The following is an 8,709-nucleotide window of genomic DNA, read 5'->3' as shown; positions in this document are numbered from 1 at the left end:
GTCGCCGACCCTATAGGACCCCCGAGCTTCGAGAACGGGACCATGCCGGTCGGCGTTTGAGCTCCGCTGTTGACTCCAGCCTTGCACCCGATTTTTTTTTGTTCTTAACTCTGTACCAGAAGACAATTATGGCTCAGCCAGCCACGCGGGCATGTAATGTTCAGTTACATGCTCTAACATAGGCAAATTTAGCATATTTTACTGTATGTGACACTTGCCTAACACAGTGAACATTAGTGCCACTCGCTGCAGAATTCAGTCAGCGGGAAGGGAGTTTGGTGAACTCGCTTTCTCGGCTTGCACACAATTCACGCTGTAGGAGTGAATAGTCAGCCTCCCTGCGCGGCGAAAATCCTTATCCAGTGCGAGTGTGGCCTTGCTTCCAGAAAATAGTTTAGAACAGGGCGGTGCTGTTCAGCTCAAGTAGATGTATGCTTGCCATCTTTGGACACCCCTGCCGTGCAGTACACTGTCAGCACTACACTTATTCTGCGTAATTCCTGACTGAAGAAAGCAGGTCAAATGGCTGTTTCTTTTTCTTCAGGGAGGTCGTGGTGTTGGAGGCTCAGAAGATGTTAGCACTGTACCCAATAAATCGCCCTGCATGCCATCGTCAATGCTTGTCACGGAGAAACAGGTCCAGCGGCTTTGCCTTGCAGAAATGGCACACAAGATTAGGTGTACAAGCAGTACTTGCTTTAAAAAGACCCGTTCTGAACGCCACTTTTCATTCCCAGCATCGCACCACACCGCGCACAATGAGATCAGAAACCAAACACTGAAGCAGCCTTTTCTGACCTTCATGGCTATATATCAAGGGAATCTGAGCCAGCTACACACAACACATCATTCAGTTCACTACAGCAAATGAGATCATAGATCAAATAACGAAACAGCTTTTCTCGCCTTCACTGTTACACCGGAAGGTCATCGCTGAATCTGCTACACAGCACACAACACATGAGGCAGAATATAGGGGGGGGGGGGGGGGGGGGGGCTCTGGAATAATTTTTACCACATGGAGTTCCTTAACGTGAACCCAAAGTGCAGTACACGAGCATTTTCTCATTTCGAACCCGTCGAAATGCGGCCGCCGCGGTTGGGAATCGAACCCGCGATCTTGGGCTTAGCTGCGCAACGCCATAGCCGCGAAACCACCGTGGCGGGTCGGGTGGCTTTCATTTAATTTTCCATCCATCCATCCATCCATTCATCCATCCAACCATCCATCCATCCGTCCGTCTGTCTTCTATCTATCTATCTATCTATCTATCTATCTATCTATCTATCTATCTATCTATCTATCTATCTATCTATCTATCTATCTATCTATCTATCTATCTATCTATCTATCTATCTATCTATCTATCTATCTATCTATCTATCTATCTATCTATCTATCTATCTATCTATCTATCTATCTATCTATCTATCTATCTATCTATCTATCTATCTATCTATCTATCTATCTATCTATCTATCTATCTATCTATCTATCTATCTATCTATCTATCTATCTATCTATCCAAACGCCTACGTCTTGGTGCTCCCATGGTCACCTCGTTAACTTGGTATGTAGCCAGATACTATGGCAAGAGTGTATGACGAACATAAATGATAGGTCATGACATGAATATCATGACATGTGTGTCATGTAGGTCATGAAACAGCCGCCTACTTCTTGGTGCTCTGATGGTCGTTTCGTTAACTTGGTACACACGCATAACATCGACCCCTACAAGGCCTGGGATCTGCCGGCTTCTTTTTTCCCCACACTGCGATGGTAGTGACTGCTGTGTGCTTCTCCGTGTGCGTGCGCGTGTGCAATTCAGACATGCTACGTCAAAGCTCTGCTGGACGCCGTACCAACAAGCTCAATGTGCATCGCGGTTTTTCTCGTTCAGTAAACAAAACGTTAAACTACGACACATAAATGAGCCTATGGAAACATTTCATAGAATGCGATAAATCGTGGCTACGAACACAGAGGAATAATTGTGAACTTTTTTGGCAGCATGAATATTAAACCGAGTGTTGTAGCCTTCTGAGCCATTAGTTCTGCTCTAAGCACCGAAGAATGTTTCTTAGCTGTACCTGAATTGAGATAACGTTCTATTTTATACAAACAGTGCAACCTTTACATTGTGCTTAAGCGGAAAGAAGATCGTTATAGAAAACAGATGAACGCCATCTGTTCATAAACGCCAGCAGGGCGATACAGGGCCTTCATAGTTGGCACGTATGGCCGTCACGCTTGGAGGCCGGTGTTTCCGTTAAAAACAACGCAGCAATGAAAACATAAACGGTATAGGCGTCACTGCTGGCTTGTATGAGTCCGTGGCTGATAGTATGTGCCACCGGTCCCCATACACGTCAATATTGCTCCACATCTATTGGATAAACATTGGGCCGGTTGGCACCTGTTCACTTCACCTTAGGCGAGTACTGAAAAGGACAAACGCACGCGCCCTGAGCAAGAAAAAAATATCTGAAAAACAGAAAAGAAAGTGAGATGACAATTTCTGAGCTTATATGTACATGAGGGTTGAACATCTGGACGGAAACGTGGATTCGAAACCAATTTCGTGCCGCAAATGGCACAGTTGCGGCTTTACCGGCGCATGCATCACAAACAATTCTTTGAAAGATATGAACTACTCATCCGAATAAGCATACCTTTCTTGAATTAGGGCTAACAGTGACGCAAGACAGGGATAATTGGAGATCGCAGGGAGAGGCCTTCGTCCTGCAGTGGATATGAATATAGGCTGATGATGATGGCGACATTATGCTAACACCAACATGATCGCAAATTTCCTCTGTGGAACACTTCAGAAATTTACCTGAGCTTTTAAGCAAATTCCTGATCTTTCCATTGCCCTTTGCTGGTTGTACGTGCTCATATCATCATCCGCATGACTCTTAGTGTGTCAACACTTAACGTGAATTCCGCAGGATGTTTGTCACAACCGTGTACGCATCCGTTCGACGCGTCTGTGTACGGAGGCCAAGTTTTGCACCGATATACCGTAGAAGGCGTTTTAGCGGTGAGCTGTAGCAACCCGTAAAAAAAGCACAATTACCAAATTTGTCGCTGTTACTTAGGGAGCTGCCACCTGTAACATAAAAGTATGTCTACGATTAGTGAACGCCTACCGCAGGCAAAGAAATAATAGTGTCGACTTGGAATTTTGCATACAACAATTTGAATCCCTGAAATTTGAAGTAGCCATCACACGGTGTGGTTGAAGCGGCGCACTGAACAGAACAAAGCGCAGAGAACACATGGAAACACGATCCATCGCTGCGAGTGCCGTGGTTCTTGTGCTCTCCGTTTGGTCCTGTTCTGTGCGCTACTCCAGCCACACCGTGTGATGATTAGTCGCCAACTCGCGCAGATTTCCACGTTACTGAAGCAATTAGTTGACAGGAAAAAATAATCACGACGTGCGCGCTGGATGGTACGAGAATGTGTAGCGTGGTGAGGGCGAACTTTGCAGCTATAGGAATGGAACGGCGCTGATTTCATCTGCACCTTTCCCTGCTATGACGGCTAGCGACTTCTACTGCGCACAACGTTAGATCGCCTTGATTCAAGATCATTCACGGTGACGAAAGCACTTGGACCGTGGCCACGTGCCTCACAAGCCCAGAAAGCGCGGGATGCGTTCGCTACAGCAGTTTCTGTAGACAGACCTCCGTGAGTGATTGTATATTAGATGTGCTCTTCCGATCGAAGCGACACCCTTGTTGTTTTCTCTCCGTTCTTTATTTTCCCCCTTAACACCCTTTTCGCTGCTTAGGGCAGCAAACCGGACGTGGGTCTCGTTGACCTCCCTTGCGTTGTTTCACTTTTCTCTCTCTCTCTCTCTAAGAGGTGTTCTAGTGAAGGCGACAGTATCATGTTTACTGACGTCGCCAGAGGGGCCGTTGGCGCAGCAAGGAAGCGGAAAGCTAAAGGTGATGCAAGAACGAAAATTTTGAGAACTGGAGAACTGACTCACAAGGTTTAAGTTCGCTAGGTACAACATATGTGAAACATTTGTACGCATGTAAGAGAATAAGAACCTGTCACCACTTGAAGTTTGTGACGGGAGGATTAACTGGTGAAGTAGTAGTTGATTTGTGTTTCATGAAAGGTTGCGCATATCTGCAACTTTGCATAGAAATGCATTGGCGTTCCTGTTACTTTCTTAACTAACCGCCGTTCTATGTATTGAAGCACAAAAGTAACTGGAACGCCAATGCAATTCCCCTTAAAGTTTGGGAATTAATATATCGAAATTGGTGCCATCCTGAGCATAGCCTCCTATATACTTCATGCCTGCCCATCGGCGCCGAGAACGCAGGGAACCGGTCGTCGCGCCTAGTTGCGTCACTCACCGCCAGTTGGCAGTGCTACCCCAGAATAGCGTGACACAGAATGAAAAGTGGGGACACAGAATGGAGGAAGAGGTCAAGGAAGTTGACAACAAAGTACAGGATAATCGAAGCTGTAAATAGACAACCAGGAGTCATCAGAAAGAAAGTGAGAGAAATAGAGACCGTGAATTGGATGCAAAGAATGGAAACAAAAAGGACAATGGAGATTTACAAGAATGAGAAGAAAGAAATTAGAAGGGAAAATCTGTACGATAACACAAAGGGCAGTGCCTTGCTATTTGAGGCTCGAGCCGGTTGCCTAAGGACGAAAACATATCGGGACAAATATTCGGAACTAGATGAGACATGTGCATGCTGCAGTAAAGATCCAGAAACCACTCAGCACATCCTGATGGAATGCGATGGGATCCACCCAGCGAGAACCGTAGGTAACGTGCAACTCCCAGAAGCGCTTGGTTTCAAAGTGGAAGGAAACATAAACAGATCAGCCGTAGAGATCAGCAAGAGACGATTAGAGTACTGGTGGAAAAAAAGCAAGGAAAAGATGGATACGACCTGGTCTCTTAAAATCTTAGGCAGCGGTACAAGGTAAGTTTTTGAAAAAGAAAAAAATGTGGTTGATCCCTCTTATATAGGAATCGGTATAGAACACGAAAGTGAAACGTGTCTTCACAGAAGTAGTGTAATGTTTATTGCACATTGATATATAATGTCTATTGGTGTTTTGTGGCTAAAGCGCCCTTAGGCGTTGATGCACCCACGCTGACGCCTGGTGGCACGTCTCCTCCATCACGACTACCAACGTCGATGACCATGAGCAACCGTCGTGCATATGGAAGCTGCACTACGCTGCACACGCTAGCACAACGCGAAAGACGAAGCACGTAACTGACACACTAATACAACGCGCAAGACAAAGCACGTAACTGAATCGTCACCGAGTCAAATCAGCGCGTACAGCGCGTCGTAATTGCAGCCTCCGCGATCAACTTCAGAAACATTTTCAGAGCTAATTGCGGAGGCCACGCTCCGCTGTGCTGAGTACGGTGAACGCCACCTAGGTGGCGTTGGTAGTGCTTCTTGATGCCAGCGTCCCTTCGAATGCTGGCATCGAGGCGTCGTAGTGCTGAGACCACCGAAGCGTTCACTGTCGGTGCGCGTTAGTGTCATAATGCAGTACTTCTCTTTTCTGCTCGTAGGCGGCGGCACCGCCCCGAGCAAGAGCGCGGGTACACGGAGGAGTGTTAGATATATAAGGCGCGTCTGTGTAGCTCTCTGCAAATGCGTTTGTGGCGCAATGGGTTAAACGCTCGGCGATCTATCGTCGCGGACCGAGAGGTCGTGGGTTCGATTTCCAAATTTTGCATGTTTGTGGAACTTTTTCTTCTGGTTTCTTTCTTTGTATTATGTTCGTGTACATTGTAAGCTGACGTATTTCCGTGACGGAAATACGTCAGTGAAGTCTTGGTGGACCCCGGCATAAAACACATTCGTGTTAAAAAGGGATGACCACGAGTGTATGATGATGATGATTGCGTGACGACTGTCTCACAAATGCGTCTCGTCTCGGAGACCGCGCGCGTACTTCTCGGCAGTGCTCCTACATTCGCGCGCATCGGCGTGCCGTGCATATTGGAGGCCACGCGCAAGCTTCGCCGCAGCGGCGCTAGATGACGCCCAGTGTTTTTAAGCAAGCACGAAAAAAGGAGTCGCGGTGCAGTGCACTCCTCATACATAACTCGATTCGACGGTGGCTGTACGTTATGTCGCTATGTCGATTCAATGCTAACGCGTTACCGCCTACAGTCATCGTGACGTTGGTTCTGCCTGAATTTCTTGCGATGATCGCTGCGTGTTGACGATTATCATTGCCATACTTTGGCACATACCCACGATGGGGGATCGGCCAAGAAGCTTGTTTGCGTGTTAATGACGATTATTATTTCTATTATTGCGGTATCAATGATATAGACACTCCAGGCGCAACCCGAGGGGCGGCAACGAGTCATCTCTGGAAGAAGACGACGACGCTCGAGCCAATGCTGATAATAATAGTTTGGTAGTTTACTGTGGACAGGCAACTAACAGACGCTTTTCAAGCGAAGCTTGTACACGCTAGCCTGCGCCGCCGATGTAGTGCCCCCCCCCCCCCCTCAAAAAAAAAAAAAAAAAAAAAAAAACCAGCTGCTCTCGCAGCTGCACAGGTGGCTCGTGCTCGGCAAGTGCTCGGGTCACCGCTCCCGCGCTCGTCATCATCGTTTGCTTCCACATCGTTGCCGCTAATACTAGTTTTTCTAGTCTTTTATTCTATTAAAGACATATCATATATATTCTACCTATTCATTCGCATATGTGTACGTATTCCCAAATTTATGTTTGTAGTATTTTATAAATCTCATTTCTCATTGTTCTATCGAACTACCCGGTTCTTGACGAATCCCCCAGATTGGGTATGTGCCACTACCACCAAGGCTCTACATCTACATCTAAATTCCAGCGTACAGTTTCACTTCCCTTCTGTCGTCGTAATGGGGAGGCCGCGTTAACGGGGCTGTCGCGGCAGAGAAAAGACCGACACCCGTGGTTCCCTGGTCTAACACTTCTTTTTGTGTGTGTGTGTCACGAGCCACGCTGCCACCCGGATCGCCTTCTTCTTTCTCCTTTTCTCGTGTCATGCATGGCGTTTCCCGCCACTGTTTTTCCCGCGTAGACTCAACATCCTCCCGGGGGCGCAATTCATTTTCCAGGGCAGCTGGGCCCTCGGACTGTGGCGCCGCCGCACGGGAGAACGTGAACGCTGACATTAAGCGGTGGTCGTTGGGGTGTTGCGGAGCTCAGCGTAGCAACACCCCAAATAACAAAATACTGCTCCAGCCAGGTAGACTGCTCCCTCCCTGATAGTGAGATTATATCGGGATCATCAAAACAGTGATGAGTTTATTTAGGAATAGCATCGATCCCTTAACAGCAGCCACAGTTGTGCCTACAAGTGTGGCAGGTGACAGTGGTCTGCCTTTTCCCATCCTTCGGCTATTCCTAAATAAACGCATCATCGTTTTGATGATCCAAATATAATGTCACTATCGGGGACGGAGCAGTCTACCTGACTTAAGCAGTATTTGTTTATTTGGGGTGTTGCTACGCTGCGCTCCGCAATACCCCAACGGCACCCGGCACCGCGGCTTCCGCCGCGGCACTGGGGCACAAACAGATCCGAGGCGCCGCCGTGGTTCACGTTCTCCCGTGCGGCGGCGCCACAGTCCGAGGGCTCAGCTGCCCTGGAAAAAGAAATACGCCGCCCAGGGCCACGGCATGCTCGTTTGCCTCCAAAGGGTACAGTCACTGAGCGGCGCGCCGGACTTCCTGACCGTTTGGGAAGGCGATTTTGAAATATCTCTCGATGCTGTCCCGGCCTGGAACCGCTTCGACCACTCTGCCGAGTTTACACTGCAACTCCGGCACTTTGTGCTCCTTCGCTATCACCAAGTCACCAACGCGCATTCGGGACGCTGGCTGACAGTGATAAGCTGAGCGGAGGAAAAGCAAATATTCTTTCTTCCATCGTTTCCATAATTGGCGCAGAAGATCCTCGCGCTATATAACTCGCCTTCGCAAGTCATGCGCGGTGGAGCTAGGCAAACAGCCGGTGGTGGTTCTTGCTGGTAGTCCTATCATGTGCTTGCAGGTTACGTGCGATGGCATTAGCGCCTCTGCATCCTCGGTGTCCTCGTAGAGCTGCGTTAGAGGGCGGCAGTTGACAATCGCTTCTACCTCAGCCGGCACTGTGAGAAGCTCTTCGTAAGTGATGCTGCTTCGTCCAAGGTAGCGCTTGAGCGCATCCTTAATTGTCCGGATGACGCGCTCCCAGAAACCGCCCCACCACGGAACTCGTTCGGCGATGAATTTCCACTTGATGCGGTGGGCACTTACGTGGTCGGGAACGGTCTCGCTGAGCGACAGTCGCAGTTGTCTTTAACAGCTGCGGAATGTATTGGCGTTATCAGTATAAACTGAACGCCACGCCTGGATGCAAAACGACGAAATGCAAGGATAAATGCTCGCGCTGTCATGTCCGAAGTTATAAAAGACGATAGTCTTTCTTGGGCTACCTAAACGCGAATGCCTATTTGAGGTAAAATATATGTACATTACTGTGATCCGCAACGTTCATCTATTAAGAATACCCATTGTACTGGTTTTTACGTTAGCAAATAAAAATCTACGTGTTAGAAATAGTATCGAAGAGACGCTACGCGTTAAAAGCAACCCGACTGAAGTCGTTCAAAGACGGTTCACCGTATTCATGAGATGAGGCATCGAACATAA

This window comes from Dermacentor silvarum, chromosome 8 (genome assembly GCF_013339745.2).
Source record: "Dermacentor silvarum isolate Dsil-2018 chromosome 8, BIME_Dsil_1.4, whole genome shotgun sequence".
Classification (NCBI taxonomy): Eukaryota; Metazoa; Arthropoda; class Arachnida; order Ixodida; family Ixodidae; genus Dermacentor; species Dermacentor silvarum.
This window is presented reverse-complemented; position numbering follows the sequence as displayed.